This window comes from Dromiciops gliroides, chromosome X (assembly GCF_019393635.1).
Source record: "Dromiciops gliroides isolate mDroGli1 chromosome X, mDroGli1.pri, whole genome shotgun sequence".
NCBI lineage: Eukaryota > Metazoa > Chordata > Mammalia > Microbiotheria > Microbiotheriidae > Dromiciops > Dromiciops gliroides.
In genome coordinates, this window is record NC_057867.1 from 17,771,150 (window position 1) to 17,787,917 (window position 16,768).

Sequence of the window (16,768 nt, forward strand, 5' to 3'; positions counted from 1 at the left end):
CCCCTTCTTAATTTTTTAAAATGCATATTCAGTTCAGTAATCTTCCTTTTTTATTTTGTGAATTTAGATGCGTAGGGAAATTGCATTTGATGCATGCTAGAAAATTCTCATGTGCTTTTTTTAAATAAAAGTATTTTATTATTTTCCGGTTACATGTAGAGATAGTTTTCAACATTTGTTTTTATAAGATTTTCAATTTCAAATTTGTCTCCCTCCCTCCCCTCCCTCCCCCCCTCCCCTAGACAGCAGGTAATCTGATATAGGATATACATAAACATTAAACATATTTCTGCATTTAGTCATGTTATAAAAGAAGAATCAGAGCAAAATGGAAAAACCTCAAAAAAAGAAAAACAACAGCAACAAAAACAAAAGAAATAGTATGGTTCAATCAGCATCCATATTCCACAGTTGTTTTTTTCTGGATTTGGAGAGCCTTTTCCATCCTGAGTCCTTTGGAACTTTCTGGTACTGTTGGATTGGTGAGAAGAATCTAGTCTATCACAGTTGATCAACACATAATGTTGATGATTCATGTGTTGTTTTAATCGTTATCATCTTCTTTCACAGATTTGTTTCTATGATTTTTTTCATCAACCCACTCATTGTTTAGGATTTCATCATTAAGTTTACATTTGGCTCTGTGCTTTTGCTTCTGCTTTCTAAAGAAGTGACTGTTTTTATTGTGCATCATCTGTAAAGAATTTATTAACTATTTCTACATTTTTACATTTGTTTTGTACATCTGTTCTATCCTAAGAAATATTTCAGTTCTTTTGCAGAGATGCTATATGTCTCTCAGCTCTGATTTCCCCAGCAATTTGTTCAGTTCCTTATTTTGTCTTTTGTTTATAAAAATCCAGGAGAGAGACATTCAAGTATCCTGCCACTGTTGTGTTTCTGTATTTTCTTGTATCTCTCTCAGTTAATCTTTCCTTTATGGATTTGAATGCTAAGGCAGTTAAGCATGTAATTGTATTATTTATTTTGGTTTGTTGCCTATGTTTCCTTTTGGCAAAACATAGTTCATCTCTTTTTATTTTTTAATGTTTTTGTATTGTCTGATACTTTTCATTTTTGGATTTATTTGATGTATAGTACAAGTGTTTCCCATGACCCCATTTTTATTTTGTCTATGTCTATGTTTTTAAATGTTTATTATTAGGCACAGAATAGGGAGTTTGGTTTCCTTATCAAATCTATCATTTTAAAGTTATGATTTTCCCCTCCTACCGTAAACACAAAATAATTCCTTTTCAACTGTTTTAGCTTGTTTTGTTTTAAAGCTAAAACTTGTTCTAAATTCTTGATTTATAGGAGGCTCAGAATTTCTAGCTCTTCCTTTCCTGCCACTTGCTCGGTTTGGTTTGGACTCCAGGAACTGCCCCCAAGATAAACTCATTAGGGAGAAAGAGAGAGAATTTGGAACTGTTTTAAAAAAAGAATGTCAAGATTTGTTTTTACATGTAATTGAGGGAAAAAAGAAAATATTATGAAACATATTAAAAATATGTGGGTGGGGACTGAAGGAGGGGCAGGGAGCTTAGACTATGAAACTTGTAATTAGTTTCCACTTCAATAACATCCTGTTTCTTCCAGGATAAAATCATGACCAGAAATCTCAGACTTCTGGAGATTTCATCAGCTTAGGTACTCAACAATTTCTAAGTACCTTAAATTGCCTCTTTCTCCGCTGCTAATCAGAATTAGAGCAAAACAAACAAAAAACAATGTCTTTCAAAGCTTCCATTCTTAGAGAGTTCAGAATTTTCAAGTCTTCATTTCTTATTATTTGCTCTGCTTGCTTTAGACTCAAGGAAGATCCTGCTTCCTCCAGGATGAGGAAAGTTAATGTTATGCTGTATGTAATCCATCCTAATACCCATTTTGTCAAACCCTCTAGCTCAAAAGACACTTTCTCAGTCTGAAGTGTACCTCTGGTCCCTGGGGCACTTGATTACTAATGTCAGACTCTTCCTTTTATTTACAGATAAACAAGAACAAGCCTGGACTGGGCCCCCTCCTTGGTGGTGGTGATGAAGTAATGGGGAGAGAGATGGACCATAATTTGGGTGGTTCTGATTTTCTATCCAAGATTACTGGAGGCAGCTGATGCCCATATAAAAATTATCATTCCTTAATTGCCAGAGAAAGGCATGATCAGCCATACCTGGAGGTCAACTCACTTTCCCCAGCTGCAGACTATTCCTATCAGTTGAGGATTAATCCAGTCTGCCAAAGAAGAAGTAATAGGTAGGAACTGAAGTAACTCTTAAACCACTTCCTTATTAAAATTTTTACCAGTCTGGATTGTTTTACCTTTGTCAGAGGTGGTCCAAATGATGCACTGTCAGGCCAATCAGAAGGTAAACATACCTAGATTTAAAAGATCCGCTGGACCCTCACTTGAGATCTTTGGTCAATGAAAGAGGTCGTTGATTTAATTTATGGATTGGTTCTAGCCTAATAAATATAAACAAGTCAAGTGTCTGGAGCCAGATTTGAACTCAGGTCCTCCTGACTTCAGGGCCAGTGCTCTATCCACTGGACCACCTAGCTGCCCCTATGTGTTACTTTTTTTTTTTATTCTTTTTTTTTTTTTTAAGTGAGGCAATTGGGGTTAAGTGACTTGCCCAGGGTCACACAGCTAGTAACTGTTAAGTGTCTGAGGCCGGATTTGAACTCAGGTACTCCTGACTCCAGGGCTGGTGCTCTATCCACTGCGCCATCTAGCTGCCCCCTATGTGTTACTTTTAATAAAATGTTATCTTGCTCTGGGAAAAACTGTCTCAGAATGCCTTTGTTGCAATTTTACTCACCATGGTTTGGGGGCTCATCTAGAGGTGAAGGCCAGGTCCTCCAGGCCCCCTAGCAGAACAAACCCCTCCCTCCTTTGGCCCTCTGTGGAATTTTGCACAAAGGGAGAGTTTTCTGCTAAGGAATTGCGTCTGTGAACTGACTCTTCTCCTGAAAACCCCAAATCTTCAAGCAAGGAGGCAAGAACCTCATTGGGAATAATATTGCATTAAAGGTTGCAACTTTGTATTTACATTTGGAAATAATTGACAGTGAAAACCTGGGTATATTCCCTGTGTACAATCCTTTGAAGGAAATCTTCCAGAAAGGATTGTGGAAAGATAATCTATCATCTCCTTGAAGGAATTTTGTCATTTGGGTTTTACATCCCATCCCCTAAGTCGGGGGCGAGCAGAGCATGCCAACCATCTTTGTCATTTTTCTAAGGATTGAGAAAAGCCCTATCTTTTCTAGACAGGATGTGGCATCATGTGTCACCACCTTCAAAGCTGGGAGAATTGAAGTATTACTCTCTGGCCAGCTAGCTGGGCTGGGGAATAAGTAAAATGAGAGGAAAATTGATTTCTGTGCCAATACTGTCTTAAGGGATCATTCTTTTTGTGTTTATTAATATGATTGAATACATGAAAATATGAATGAGCAAGCCACTTTTCCCCATCCTGGTCTGATCAGCCTTAGGTCTATGGTAATAGCAGCATGCTTATTGTTGTTCTCATCAGTGGCACTTAGTGACAAAGCTTCTTGAATTCATTTAGTGAGGGAGGCAGGGAGGGAGGGAGGAAAAGAGAGAGACAGACAGAGAGAGAGACAGAGACAGAGAGGCAGAGACAGAGAGAGTCTCCAGGTTTTAGCCTTAATAGTTCCCTAAATTAGCTTATAAACTGGTTCCCCAGACAAAGTCTTGTATCAATTTGCTTATAAAGCTTATACAAGCTTATAAAGACAAAGTCTTATCTCAATTAGCTTATAAACTGGGTCGCTCAGACCTATACTGGGCGAGTATGGCACTGTTAACCAAATTGCAGAAAGCAAAGCTCACTGGGGTAATTCTTTGTCCTAAGAGGCTTCATTTTGTGCCAAAAGTACTGACATAACCCAGGGTTTTGTCCTTAGCCATTAAGTGACCCTCAATTCTGCTGCTAAAAAAACTGGCATCCAGTTTTTTGACATCTTGAACAGTCAGTCAGAAAGGGATTACTACTAAAGACTCCTGAATCCTGATTAGATTCACAGACTGAGCACCAGAGCTGTGAGGTCCTTCAGGAGGGTTTCCAGAAATGATTAAAACCTTAGGCAGGGGCAGCTAGATGGCGCAGTGGATAAAGCGCTGGCCCTGGATTCAGGAGTACCTGAGTTCAAATCTGGCCTCAGACACTTAACACTTACTGGCTGTGTGACCCTGGGCAAGTCATTTAACCCCAATTGCCTCACCAAAAAATAAAAAAATAAAAAAAAAAACCTTAGGCAGGGTGTTGTTGAAGACCATCTCCATAAATATCCCCTGTAGATTGCAAAATGGGCTAGTAAATTTTTTTTAAGGAATTTATATTTTATGTTATGGGGAAATATGTGGGGGTTTGAGGTAGGGGTAGGTGTTTGGGGTCCTTAGGAATTCCTCTTTAAAGAATTATACCCTCTTGGGGGCAGCTAGATGGCACAGTGCATAGAGCACCGGCCCTGGAGTCAGGAGTACCTCAGTTCAAATCCGGCCTCAGATACTTAACACTTACTAGCTGTGTGACCCTGGGCAAGTCACTTAACCCCAATTGCCTCACTAAAAAAAAAAAAAAAAAAAAAAAAAAAAAAAAAAAAAGAATTATACCCTCTTGAACACAAATCCAATTAGAATAAAATAAAATAATAGTTTATATCGGGTGCTAGGGAAAGGAAACCAAGAGAGAAATCCTTGGACTTCTCATGGGAAAAAGGCACACAGAGTCATGGTTCTGAGATACCTATCCCCTCGAGCAGGAGACGGGCAGATACTTTTATAGAGGACTGATAGGGGTGATCATCTGACTGTGAAAAGTTCCCTTATTAGGGGAGGACCATCCCCCACTGGTGGTGGCTGGGGGGAGGTGGCTAAGCGATCTCTCAAGCCATCTCTCTCCTCCTCTTGTCACAAAGGCAGCAGCCACACCTAATCTTATCTGGGGGGGGGGGAGGAGACTGGAATGAAGGGTGGTGGTCCTGGAGCAAGCTCAGTCCTGATCAGGTGCCACTTATCTCTTTAGGTGTGTCTGTCATTTGGTTCAGTTACTCAACAAGAAGGTTCTTTGATTTACCCCAGAGAACTTCTGGGGTGCTAGGCCCATAACATTCCCCACTTCTCTATATATAAGGAAAGGGGGCAAAGATTCTTCTTCTGTAACTGCTTCATGCTGAGCAGGGTTGAAGAAATCATGGTGGGGGGTAGGGGGAAGTGGGGAAGGCGTGGTCCGGAGAGTTCAAGGAGATGTGAGGCCCAGAGGATGGGAGTAGATGTATAGACACGGGCTGTGGCCTCCATGAGGTTGAAACTTTGAGCCTAGATGGAACAGACTTAAACAAAAATTTAAAAGACACCAGGGCAAAAAATTAAAAAAAAAAAGATTTATCAGATAAGGAGTGAAAATGTAGCTGCTTTTTTTTCCAGCGGCTTTTCTTCAGTGGAGGCAGGCAAGGCTTAATGCAAGACAGGGCCTGGCCTGCTTTACCAGAGTTAAGTAATTAGATTGAAGCTTAATTCTGTGCAGTTCAATGGTTAGACTAAACAAAATATTTTTCTTTGCAACTTTTACACATTACAAATAATTCCCGATTTCAAACTATTCTACTACGAAAGATTTTAAGAGTAGCAGTAAACAGATCAACAACTGTGAAATAGCTACAGGTTATTTCTTCTGGTCCATGCAGTGAATTAAGACCCCATATGCTAGGAATTTCTCACTGAGCTTTCTTTTTCTTGACATCACACCCTAATTAGGACCAAGGTGAAGATGGTAAAACCAGGAAAGGATGAAGGAATTTGTGATCCTCATGCATACACATTAAAGGCAATGTTGACCTATATTTAAGGGGTATTCCCCCACTCCCCACAACCTTCTCCTTTGATGGAATACTAGGACCTGAATGAGAGAGTAAGACAGAGGTCGCTCCAGTGTCTATTAAGGAATCCATAGACTTACCTCCTATGTTCAGCGTGACCCTGGGCTTGGCCAGAGAGATGTCAGTAACGGGGCTGGCCAGTCCCTGGCCCCCCGAATTCTGAGTCCACAGGAGACCAGACTGCAGGGAGCTGGGTTTTCACTCAGCTAACCTCTTGAGGGATGCACTGGGGACAAGGAGTTAGGGGAGGTGGACTCACCTTTGAGGAGCATCCCCCACTCCAGTGTCCCAGGGCTATGGGATGGATTTAGGGTCAGATTGATCACGAGTTGTCCCAAAAGAACTACAAGACTCAGTGACTCAGTTTCCCAAGTTTTATTGCAATACTGTGAGTGACCACAGGGAGAGAACCAGAAAAGTGGAAAGGTATTTCTCAAATAGTAAAAGAAAAGATAGTTATATTTATAGTATGGATAAATTGATTATCAGTCTCATTATAATAATCTCCACCTTAGGGAGGTACAGGGGAGGACCTATCCTAATTTGGAGTTCCTGGGGTCCTAAGCCAACCCCCGAGGTGGGTACCTTTTTCTGTGGAGGTGTGTTTTGGGGGTTTACACATCATAAGGTGAATCTGGGGACAAATTTGGCCCTTTCTGTGCATGTCTCTTTCTGGCTCCCACGGCTAGTTTCAAAACATCTTCATTTGTCATTTATTTCTAGTCTAAATTTCTATAGCCTGTCATTTTATCATTGTTATATGACCTGCCCCTTTATGTTTCCATTATGGGTACGGATTTATGTGGGTAAGAGAACCTAGCATCCTGACTTGTAAGTTATTCATTAACTAGGGTCTGAATCCCTCTTAGAGATCATATCTGAATTAGAGCTTGGGTCTAACATTTTTCTGTTAACCCCTTTTTTGCCTCCTACATCACCAGTTTACAGAAATCTTGGCCACCTGGAGATCTGCTGATAGCAGATTGATGTCTGCTGCTATTAGGGAGGCTTGTTCTATGGAGCAGGCAGGAGCCTTCTTTTCTCTCTCTTTGGCTACTGCAAGGTCCCTGTTATAAAAAATCTTAAAAAGCAATATCAAGGAGTTGTGAGGGTGGGGTTTGGGGATCCCAGTCTAATTTATGGAATTATCTCCTAATGTCAGGAGCAGATTGGCTGATAAAATGTACATTGAGGACTGTTATTCCTACATCCCTTTCTGGATCTAGATTAGTATTTTTTTTTTCAGAGAGTCCATGAGCTGATTCATGAAAAGAGCTGGGTTTTCCTCCAGCCCCTGTGTGATCTCCTTTACCTTCTCATAATTGACTTGTTTATTAATCCCCTTTCTCATTCCCTCAACAAGGCAAGTGATCATGTGGTTTCTATGGGCCCTGTCTTCTCTATCATGATATCATCTTGGGTCCATGGTTGGAAGTGCTGTAGTTCCAGGGACCCCGGCCCAATTTCCAACCTGTGAGTATTCATCACCCACTTGTACAGCCAGGTCCCAAATCCGTTTTTTCTCATCGGGGGCACAACATCTGGCAAGAATGATTTGCAAGTCCGTCCGGGAAAGGTCAAACTGCATTGTTAGAGACTTAAAGCCATCTATGAACTTTGTGGGGTTCTCTGAGTAACACCCCAATTTCTCTTTAATCTGAGACAAACTGCTCATGGAAAAAGGAACATGTATTAGAGTTGTACCCTTCCCAATGGGAAATTCCCTTAATGGAAGCAGGGGAGCAGTGGAAGATGCTGGTAGGGTCCTGGGTGAAACAGGTTGGGGAGGGGATGAGGGGGCTAATGGAATAGGTGTAGTCAGGTGTAGTCATACCCAGAAGGTCAGGTGGAGGTGGAGCCACAGGATTGGGTGGAGGAGCCAGAGTGGATAGGGGAATGGGAGAATGGGTATAGGCAACTGCAGATAAGGGAAAGCAGATGGAAATGGCTGCTGGATGGGAAAAAATAGGAGAATAGGGAACATATTGGAGCCCCCACCACCCCCCCCCCATTGTGACAGGGGTACAGCTGTGAGCCATACAGCTGGATGAATTGTGGAGATAGTTGTTGGGTGGGGCAAATATAAGAGTACTGACGTCCATTCTAAGTGTGGCAGGAGCTTGGCTGTGGAGGGTACAGGAGATTGATTCTGAGATCAGCAGGTGGGTAAAAAGAATTCCCAGTAATAGAGTGGTATGACAGTAGTTGACCCATAGGGACTGTAAGGGGCTAAAATTCTATCTAGTCTGTCTAAAATATCTAATGAGTGGTCACCAATAAATTATAAGCTTTAGCAAGAGTTAAACTTTTAAGCATTTATTAAGGAGAATAAGAATTTGGTAAAGAGAGAGAAAGGCCTAGATCTATCTATCTATTAAAGGGAGAGCTCATTTCTAGCTTCCTTCTCCACCCAAGTCCTGAGGGAAGAGAGTGAGAGAGCTAGCCTTGCCCTCTCTTCCTCCCACAAGCAAATATCACTTCCTGACGCCAAAGAAAAGCTGCATGGCCTTGCCCTCAGAGGCCTTCTCCTCATGGCGGAGCTTTCCTACAGTAAGTCTCCAGCAGGTGGCATCATTCCAATCGTTACAGGATGGAAGTAGGTGGGGAAGAAGGGGTGAAACAAGGAACAGGCTGAAGGAGCAGGAGGGGATGGGGTCCCAGAGGAGGAGGGTGTGCCAGAAAAGTTAGCTAATCTCCTGGACTTGTGGTGATTTCCTACCAGCAGGAGGACATCATCTAAGTAATTATTAAATTCCTGTGAGGAACAAGGCATTTTAGGATTATGGAAAGCCTCCTGTGAGAAAGGAGGCATTTTAGGGTTATCCAGAGCCACCTCAGATTCAGTTGGTTTTGATGGGCATATTCTGTTCTGTTTCTTTCCTTTTGAGTTCTAGTTTAAAGCCATAAAGGACAGTATGTATGGAATCTCTGTCCATTTCCTTCCATGCCTGCAAAACTTGTCCAATTGCAAAATGGTATTGTGGTTAAGAGTTCCACATAAATGCCAGTTTTCTTGGGATTTCAATGGATATTTTGGCCAAACAGTATTACAATAATAGATCATATATTTCTTTTTCAAATTTGTAAGTTCTAAATTAGTCCAATCTCTTAGGATGCACCTCAAAGGTGAACCTTTTGAAACACTCCTTTTCTGCCCCATGGCTTTACCCAAATGTCATCCTGTCTGAGGAGAATGGTCTGAACATGGTTCAGATGTTAGGTTGGGCTTTCTCAAGGGAGGGAGATGCCAGTTGCCATCTCATGGAAAAGCCAAGCGCTGGCAAGGGATAGACATACAAACACTAAAGTTCTTACCTAAAATCATGGAATCTGAGGGTCTGAGTGTGGTTCAGATGTCTGGCCAAGCTTTTAGCGAGGGAGGGGGACTCAGGCTGTCTGTTGCTGTTGAGTGCAAAAGCTGACCACCTCTACCTCTCAGTGACTCAAACGGGAGGTCGAGTGGGGTGGGACAGGGAGAAAAGAAACCCAAAAGGGAGGTTCCTACCTTGGGGTTTGTGTGCAAAGAGGAAAGAGCTATTTCCCGTGCCAATTATGTTATGGGGAAAATAAATGGAGCCATTTTATTTATTTATTTATTTATCTATCTATCTATCTATCTATCTATCTATCTATCTATCTATCTATCTATCTATCTATCTAGTTATTTATTTGTTTGTTTATTTATTTATTTAGTGGTGAGGCAATTGGGGTTAAGTGACTTGCCCAGGGTCACACAGCTAGTAAGTATCAAGTGTCTGAGGCTGGATTTGAACTCAGGTCCTCCTGAATCCAGGGCCAGTGCTTTACCACTGCACCATCTAGCTGCCCCATGGAGCCATTTTATTTAACATGAATGTTGCCATTTTTGGAGGGGAAAATTCTTCCCTTGATCACTTAAGGTGTGGTGAGGTGAAAAGGGGATACATTCATTCTTTATTCCTAGAATGTCAACTATATATTGCTATGGGATATTTATGGGGTTAATCTTGACAGAAAAATATTTGGATTCAATGCAATTGATAATCAGGTATAATTCTCAGAAGACTGAGAAATGTTAGAATCTTTAGAAACTGAGATATGGAAGTGAAGCTTACACTGAAATTGAATAATAGAAGCCAATATATTTATCAAATTACTAAGAGCACAAGTGATCAACTGTAACTCATTTTTATCCATCTGAAGATAATTTTTATATCTTTTTAATAAGTTGCTATTGATACAAATTATGAGTTAATTTTGTAATCTTATGTTTCATTAAAGGACATTTCATACAAAGGATAAAATAATAGCACCAAAGCAAATAATTTTTTGTCACATTAAAAATGTACAATAAACCCCACAGTAAATCTGGTGGTACCCCCAAACAAATAGCTACTCGATAACCAACAAAAAGTGCAGTCTTATAAACTCATGCTAATAGTATATTTATTTTCAGTAAGATATTTATCCAGTCACAGACTTGAAAACGTAATATATATGGACAAAACAAATTATTTTGTTTAATACTTTAAATCAGGTTTTTTTTTTTTTGCATAGTCTACACATTTAATCACTTAAAAACCTCTAACATCATCTCACGTCCATTTAATAGAACCCACCACACTGGGCCTGTTTAAATTACAAGAAAAATCATTGTGCACCAAACCTGGTATCATACAAAACCAGCCCAGGCCGGCCATGGGAGGACAATGGAGAAGGAGGTTGGAAACACCAGGCATGTTCCTGGCTGGGAGTTAACCACCCTGGTGGCTGGTTAACTCCTAAGGAATTGGGAAGAAAGCAAGGACTCCCAGGTGGGAGATGATTCTGATTGTCCTAATGGGGGGAGGAGAGGGAGGTGCAAAAGGCACATCAGAAGAGGGAGATCGGGATGTATGGGTGGGGGTTTTAAATCAGTTTTTAATCTCATAGTATTCCTGTACCATAATTTGTTCAACCATTCCCCAATCGGTGGGCATCCCCTTAATTTTTAATTCTTTGCCACCACAAAAAGATCTGTTACAAATAATTTTGTACACGTGGGTCCTTTTCCCTCTTCTATGATCTCTTTGGGACACAGACCTAGCAGTGGTATTACTGGGTCAAAGGGTATGAACAATCCTATAGCCCTTTGGGCATACTTCCAAATTGCTCTCCAGAATAGTTGGATCAGTTCACAGCTCTGCCAACAATGCATTAGTGTTCCAATTTTCCCACAGCTTCTCCAACATATATTATTTTCCTTTTCTGTTATATTAGCCAATCTGATAGGTGTGAGTTGGGACCTCAGAGTTGTTATAATTTGGATTTCGCTAATCCATAGTGATTTAGAGCATTTTTTCATATGGCAATAGATAGCTTTGATTTCTTCATCTGAAAACTGTCTGTTCATATCCTTTGATGGAATATGAAAAGAGAAAGTGATTTTGACTGGCCAGGGGTTTCAGATGCAGGGCTAGGTACCAGCATGGAGTCCCTTTTTGCCCCACCTGTATCAGATATCTGGTTGTGGAGTTTCTTTTGCATTATATCAAGGACTCTTGTCTCTTTCTGTTGAGTTCTCTGTTACAAGAGAAGTCAGGGTTGTCCATGGTTAAGATATGAAAGGTAAGGTCTTTTGTTTTTTAAAGGGTATTCCAGCTGAATTGTATTTGAAATTCCAATTTGGATAATTTGGCTGATGATGATCATGGTTATCTTAGCTAGAACAAGATTGGGCTACTGTATTCCAGATTTTTGGTTGTTGATAGCTGGAAGACTTGACCAAAGAGAGCTATGGCTCTGATACCACGTATTAATAGCCTTAAGAGTGGCTTAGGAGATCTGGGCTGAACTCAGTTTCAGTTAAAGTGCAAAGAGAACTCAGGTGAGCCCTGGTGTTTTAGGTTACCAGAATGAAAAATAATAAATAGAATATATTAGAATATATGGGTATAAATTGAGAAGATGAAACTTTATGTTTTGGGGGGTTGTTTTTCTGTGTGTGTGTGTGTGTGTGTGTGTGTGTGTGTGTGTTCCCCATGGGTAAGAAAATGTTAAAAGATGGCTTTATCCTCTCCCCCAAAGGGGACTGCCATGGGCCAAATGTTACACAGCTATACAGCCATGAGAACTTGCAGGTAATTGGCGAAAAAGGTTAAAATATCTGGAAATATGTGCATTATAAACTTTATTAGTAGATTTATGGCCCAGGCAAGACAAGAACTTTAAGTGCTCTTGAGAGAGACATCAGAATGGCAGTTGCCTCTATCATAGGATGAAGAACAGTGAAAATGTCTTTGTCTCTTCTCCCTCGCTTTCTGACTGTACTCGTCAGGGGGACAGAAGAGAGGCAGAGGAAGAAAAACTCAGGGAAGTGAAAATGATTATTTGATATGGTTGATAAAGGAAATGTCAGGTCAGAATATGCAAGAAGAGTACCTTCAAAGGGTAATAATTTCTTAGACTGTATATATTTGCATGTGATAGATAGCATGGCCCCTCTAGAGATAGGTAGTATGGCAGGCAAGAACTAACAGCTTGTACCTGTTGGTATTTCCTGTGCCTGTGTTTATGTGTCTCTCGGAGTCTGTAACTGTGCTTACAGAGCTTAGAAGGAAAAACTTTGCTGTAAAAGCTATGTCTCTCTGTCTTGTTAGCTAATCGAGGTTTTTAGAAAGATTCTGTTCTCTTTATTTGCATTTCTGAACTGTGGCAAAGTTCTTTCTACCAGTCAATAGAGCTGGGAAACTAAGGATTTAATAGGGTTTGTTTAATAACAATATGTGCTAAAATTATAGAAAGAAAATATTCAGTGGAATGACTATAGTTTGGAATATGGTTACAGTGTGGGATTTGAGTAAAGTTGCATAGTCTGAATAATTGGTTTGGAAGATTTGGAAAGAGAAATAAAGGCTGGAGGAAAATATATAAAGTAGATATGAATGTTTGGGGACAAATCCTGTCCCTGGAAAAAGTTTCTCTGGATGCCCTTGTACCAGCTTCAGAAGCTTTAAGCATGTTGGTTGACAAGGTTTGAGTATGTTGACAGAAAAGGGTTGAAAAAGTTTTGGCTTTAAGTGGGAAGGTTGTGTCAAACTTCATGTGCTTGTCTTATTGGGAACTATAGTAATAAAGAGTTGTGTTTGATTTGGAAGTATATAGAGAGTTGTAGAGAGCTAGGAGTAAATAAGCAATGAGTTCTTTTTTGAGACAGTAGAACCCAGATTTGAATTAAATTAAAATGTGCTCTTGGGGCAGCTAGGTGGCGCAGTGGATAGAGCACTGGCCCTGGAGTCAGGAGTACCTGAATTCAAATCCAGCCTCAGACACTTAACAAGTACTAGCTGTGTGACCCTGGGCAAGTCACTTAACCCCAATTGCCTCACTAAAACACACACACACACACACACACACACACACACATCAAACCAAAACAAAACAAAACAAAACAAAAGCAAAATGTGCTCTTAAGCACATTTAATAATTGGAATATATTAAAATCTAGTATCACACTGCCACTTTTACAATCTTTAGCAGTGGAAAAAGTGGACCTCATTATATGAAATGCTCAGAATAACCAACCTTTGTTTAAAATATACTACTACACGGCCTCAGACACTTAAAACTTACTAGCTGTGTGACCCTGGGCAAGTCACTTAACCCCAATTGCCTCACCTCCAATAAATAAATAAATAAATAAAAATATGCTACTACATAATTAAAATTATGAATTGATATTTGTTAACATTTGGAAAATAGATCCAGGTGTAATTGAATTTATTCTGGTTTTATTTTAAGTGAAATGGGTCCCATTCTAATATATTTATGATACATCAAAACTTATTTTATTATTTGGCATTCAAACAAATTAGGAAAAATGGATGGATCTGAAATTTTTTTAAATAGGTGACTTTTTGCAAGTTATGTCACATCTGTTTATCTCAGTTTACTCATCTGTAAGGAGATAATAATAGCATCCACCTCCCAGGGTTCTTATGAGGATCACATGATTGTCAACACAATGTCTGCCATGGGGCATACACTATATGAATGCTAACTGTTGTTATTATTGCTTTAATTAGATGTAACTGCTCCATACATGATGACTTTATACAGGTTTTAGGTGTGATCAGCATACAGTGCCAATGGTGATAAAATGATTGTCTATGTAAGGTATTCTGGAAATGCATTCAACTGAACTGAGGCCACCTGGTTGTTAATTCATTTGTTTCAAGTCTCAAATAAGTACTACTGTTTATGGCATTGTTATGTTTCTAAAATTTCTTATATTGTGAAATTGGTCACCTGTCATATCAATGATGTCATTAGAATAACGATTTTTCTTAACTTGGATGTTATTAGAGTATGAACTGAACAACTTAAGAAGGTGGAAAAATGGTTTGAAAACTGTTATTTTATCAGCCCTGCTAACTCTGTTTTATAATGTTTTGTAACTGCAATTTAGGAAACTGGAAATTTCCATCTTTGCCTATAGTTAAGAGGAAATTACTGCTGAAACTATTTGTCTATCACTTATGAAAGGTGTAAGATTGTTGTTTGGGATTATTGTCACAATGTTAAAACCTATCAAGTATTTCCATAGACACCTATGTAAATAGGGTCTATGTTAAAAGGGTCATTGATTACTGTGTAAGAAATGGTACAAAGAAAAACCCTTGTAGACTCCCCTTAGACTGTAAAATTCCAAGGTTTCTGGAAATTTTGAATTCAGGTATAAATGTCTGATGGCAATAAATCAGTAATCCACCATTTGAGAGACATGCCACAAGATACTCAGAGGGAATGTGATCCTGAATAATTACAGGTAGAGGTCTGTATCTCAGGAAAAAAAAAGCTGAGAGGAAGAGCTTGGCATGGGCTAAGGTAGAAACCTTCTGGCTCAGTTTCCCAATTGATTTACTTAAACAGCAATGTTTCCCATCTGGTTATTCATGAGTCTGGCTATGAGGTGGAATTGCTACTTCATGATTGGTTGTCAGCTCTGAATCTTAACTGAAGTCAAACAGAGCTAAGGATGCTTTATCCTGCCATATATCTGTTGAATAATTAAGAACCAGTTGTGATGCTGTTAGGATCATGTGCTTGCCTTTTCCTTTTATAGCAAATTTCTATAATCAGAACAAGTGGTCAACAGAAGATAGGAGCACAATTCAAGTATGTAAGATATCACTATTTTTATTCTAAATGTTTAGTCATTTCATATCCCAAACAAGTAAGTAATTTAGCACTTGAGCTTGTCTGCCTTATCTGCCTGCTAATAACTTACATAGTCATGTGTAAGTTTAATTCCCTGGAATAGTTCATTCTTGTTTCCTGTGGTACATACATGGTTTATAATGAAGAATTTCTTTGATATTCACTGTTTTGAAATTGATTACTTAGAGCACTGGCCTTGGAGTCAGGAGTACCTGAGTTCAAATCCAGCCTCAGACACTTAACACTTACTAGCTGTGTGACCCTGGGCAAGTCACTTAACCCCAATTGCCTCACTAAAAAAAAAAAAAAAGAAAAAAAAAAGAAATTGATTACTTATGGGTATCTCCATATCCCATCCCAAGTCTTTTTCTACAATTGAAGTTAACTTGGTAACATATATATATATATATATATATATAATTTATATAAATAAATTATATAGGGGCAGCTAGGTGATGCAGTAGATAGAGCACCGGCCCTGGGCAAGTCACTTAACCCCAATTGCTTCACCAAAAAAATACATAAATAAATTATATAAAATAATAATATAAATAATAATATAAATAAATAATAATATAAATAGTATAAATATTTTTCTGTAATATGTGCTTTTACTTGAAGAGTATATCCTTATCTGTCTTTGCTCCTTCTCAGGGGGTAGATTGTATGATTGGATTGAATCAGAATTAAATTAAATGGTATTTAAATTTGAGTTCTATAACAATTAACAATTAAAAATTATCAAGTAAAACATTGAGTAAAAAATGTTGAGAAAACAAGATCAAATGAGTCTGTGTACACACACAGACACACACATAGTATGTATGTATGTACATACATAGAACATTTCAAGAGTTCTGCCTTCTATGGTATTTAAAATATTTAGTTTGTATTTGAATGTGTTACATATTCAATGTAAAAGTAACCTTGAGACAGTTAGGTGGTATGCAGCCCTGGATTCAGGAGGATCAGAGTTCAAATCCATTCTCATACACTTGACTAGTTGGGAGACCCTGGGCAAGTCACTTAACTCTCATTGCCCAACCCCCCCCCCCCAAAGTAACCCTTTAACTTGCTGTTAACAATGTTTTCGTTATGTGGAGAGTTTAGATAACGCTAGAAAGAGCATGGGGTATTTATAACCTAAATTATCTGAAGTTTCAGGTGAACTATGTTCCCCTTATACTTAGCTCTATTACTGATTTGATTGGAACCATGAGGGTCTGGCTGGTTTCTACCACATGTACTAATGGTTAGGGAAGTAAATTTTGTGACTTCTATTGAAATCTTGTATTGTGATGTTTTGTAGAAGATTTTAACAAAAATGGCTGTCTTTACAATTAACTGGGAACCACAAAGGAAGTCCACTGAAGTGGTGCTCCTGAGGACACAATATTTTTCATACTTCCCCAAGAAGAAGCAAGCCAGAGGATCCAAGACAAATTATGTTGATTGAATGAATATTGAGAACAGTAACTAAATTGCAGTGAGAATTAATGTTTGTTCATATTGATGTCCATCATTGTACCCCTTTGGCTTTTCTTTTATGTATCTGTACACTGTCTCTCACCTTTTTCTTCTTTTTTCTTTTCTTTCTTTTTTTTTTTTTGGTGAGGCAATTGGGGTTAAGTGACTTGCCCTGGGTTACATGGCTAGTAAGTGTCAATCGTCTGAGGCCGGATTTGAA

At 39.1% G+C, this 16,768-nt stretch overlaps 1 protein-coding gene across 7 annotated transcripts in view; it reads left to right on the forward strand.

The window, feature by feature from the left end:
• LOC122733553 (E3 ubiquitin-protein ligase DTX3L-like) overlaps nucleotides 1-16,768 on the forward strand; it is a 35,527-nt gene that overhangs the window by 13,252 nt on the left and 5,507 nt on the right. For 3 of the 7 annotated variants that reach the window (XM_043974036.1, XM_043974035.1, XM_043974038.1), the window contains one exon: nucleotides 1,991-2,253. The exons of 2 other annotated variants lie outside the window; for them this stretch is intronic. The gene's annotated coding sequence lies outside the window, so the exon portion shown is untranslated. Of the gene's footprint in view, nucleotides 1-1,604; nucleotides 1,651-1,990; nucleotides 2,254-16,420; nucleotides 16,568-16,768 lie in introns of those variants that run through there. 2 more of the 7 variants (XM_043974037.1, XM_043974039.1) reach the window with 2 other exon arrangements.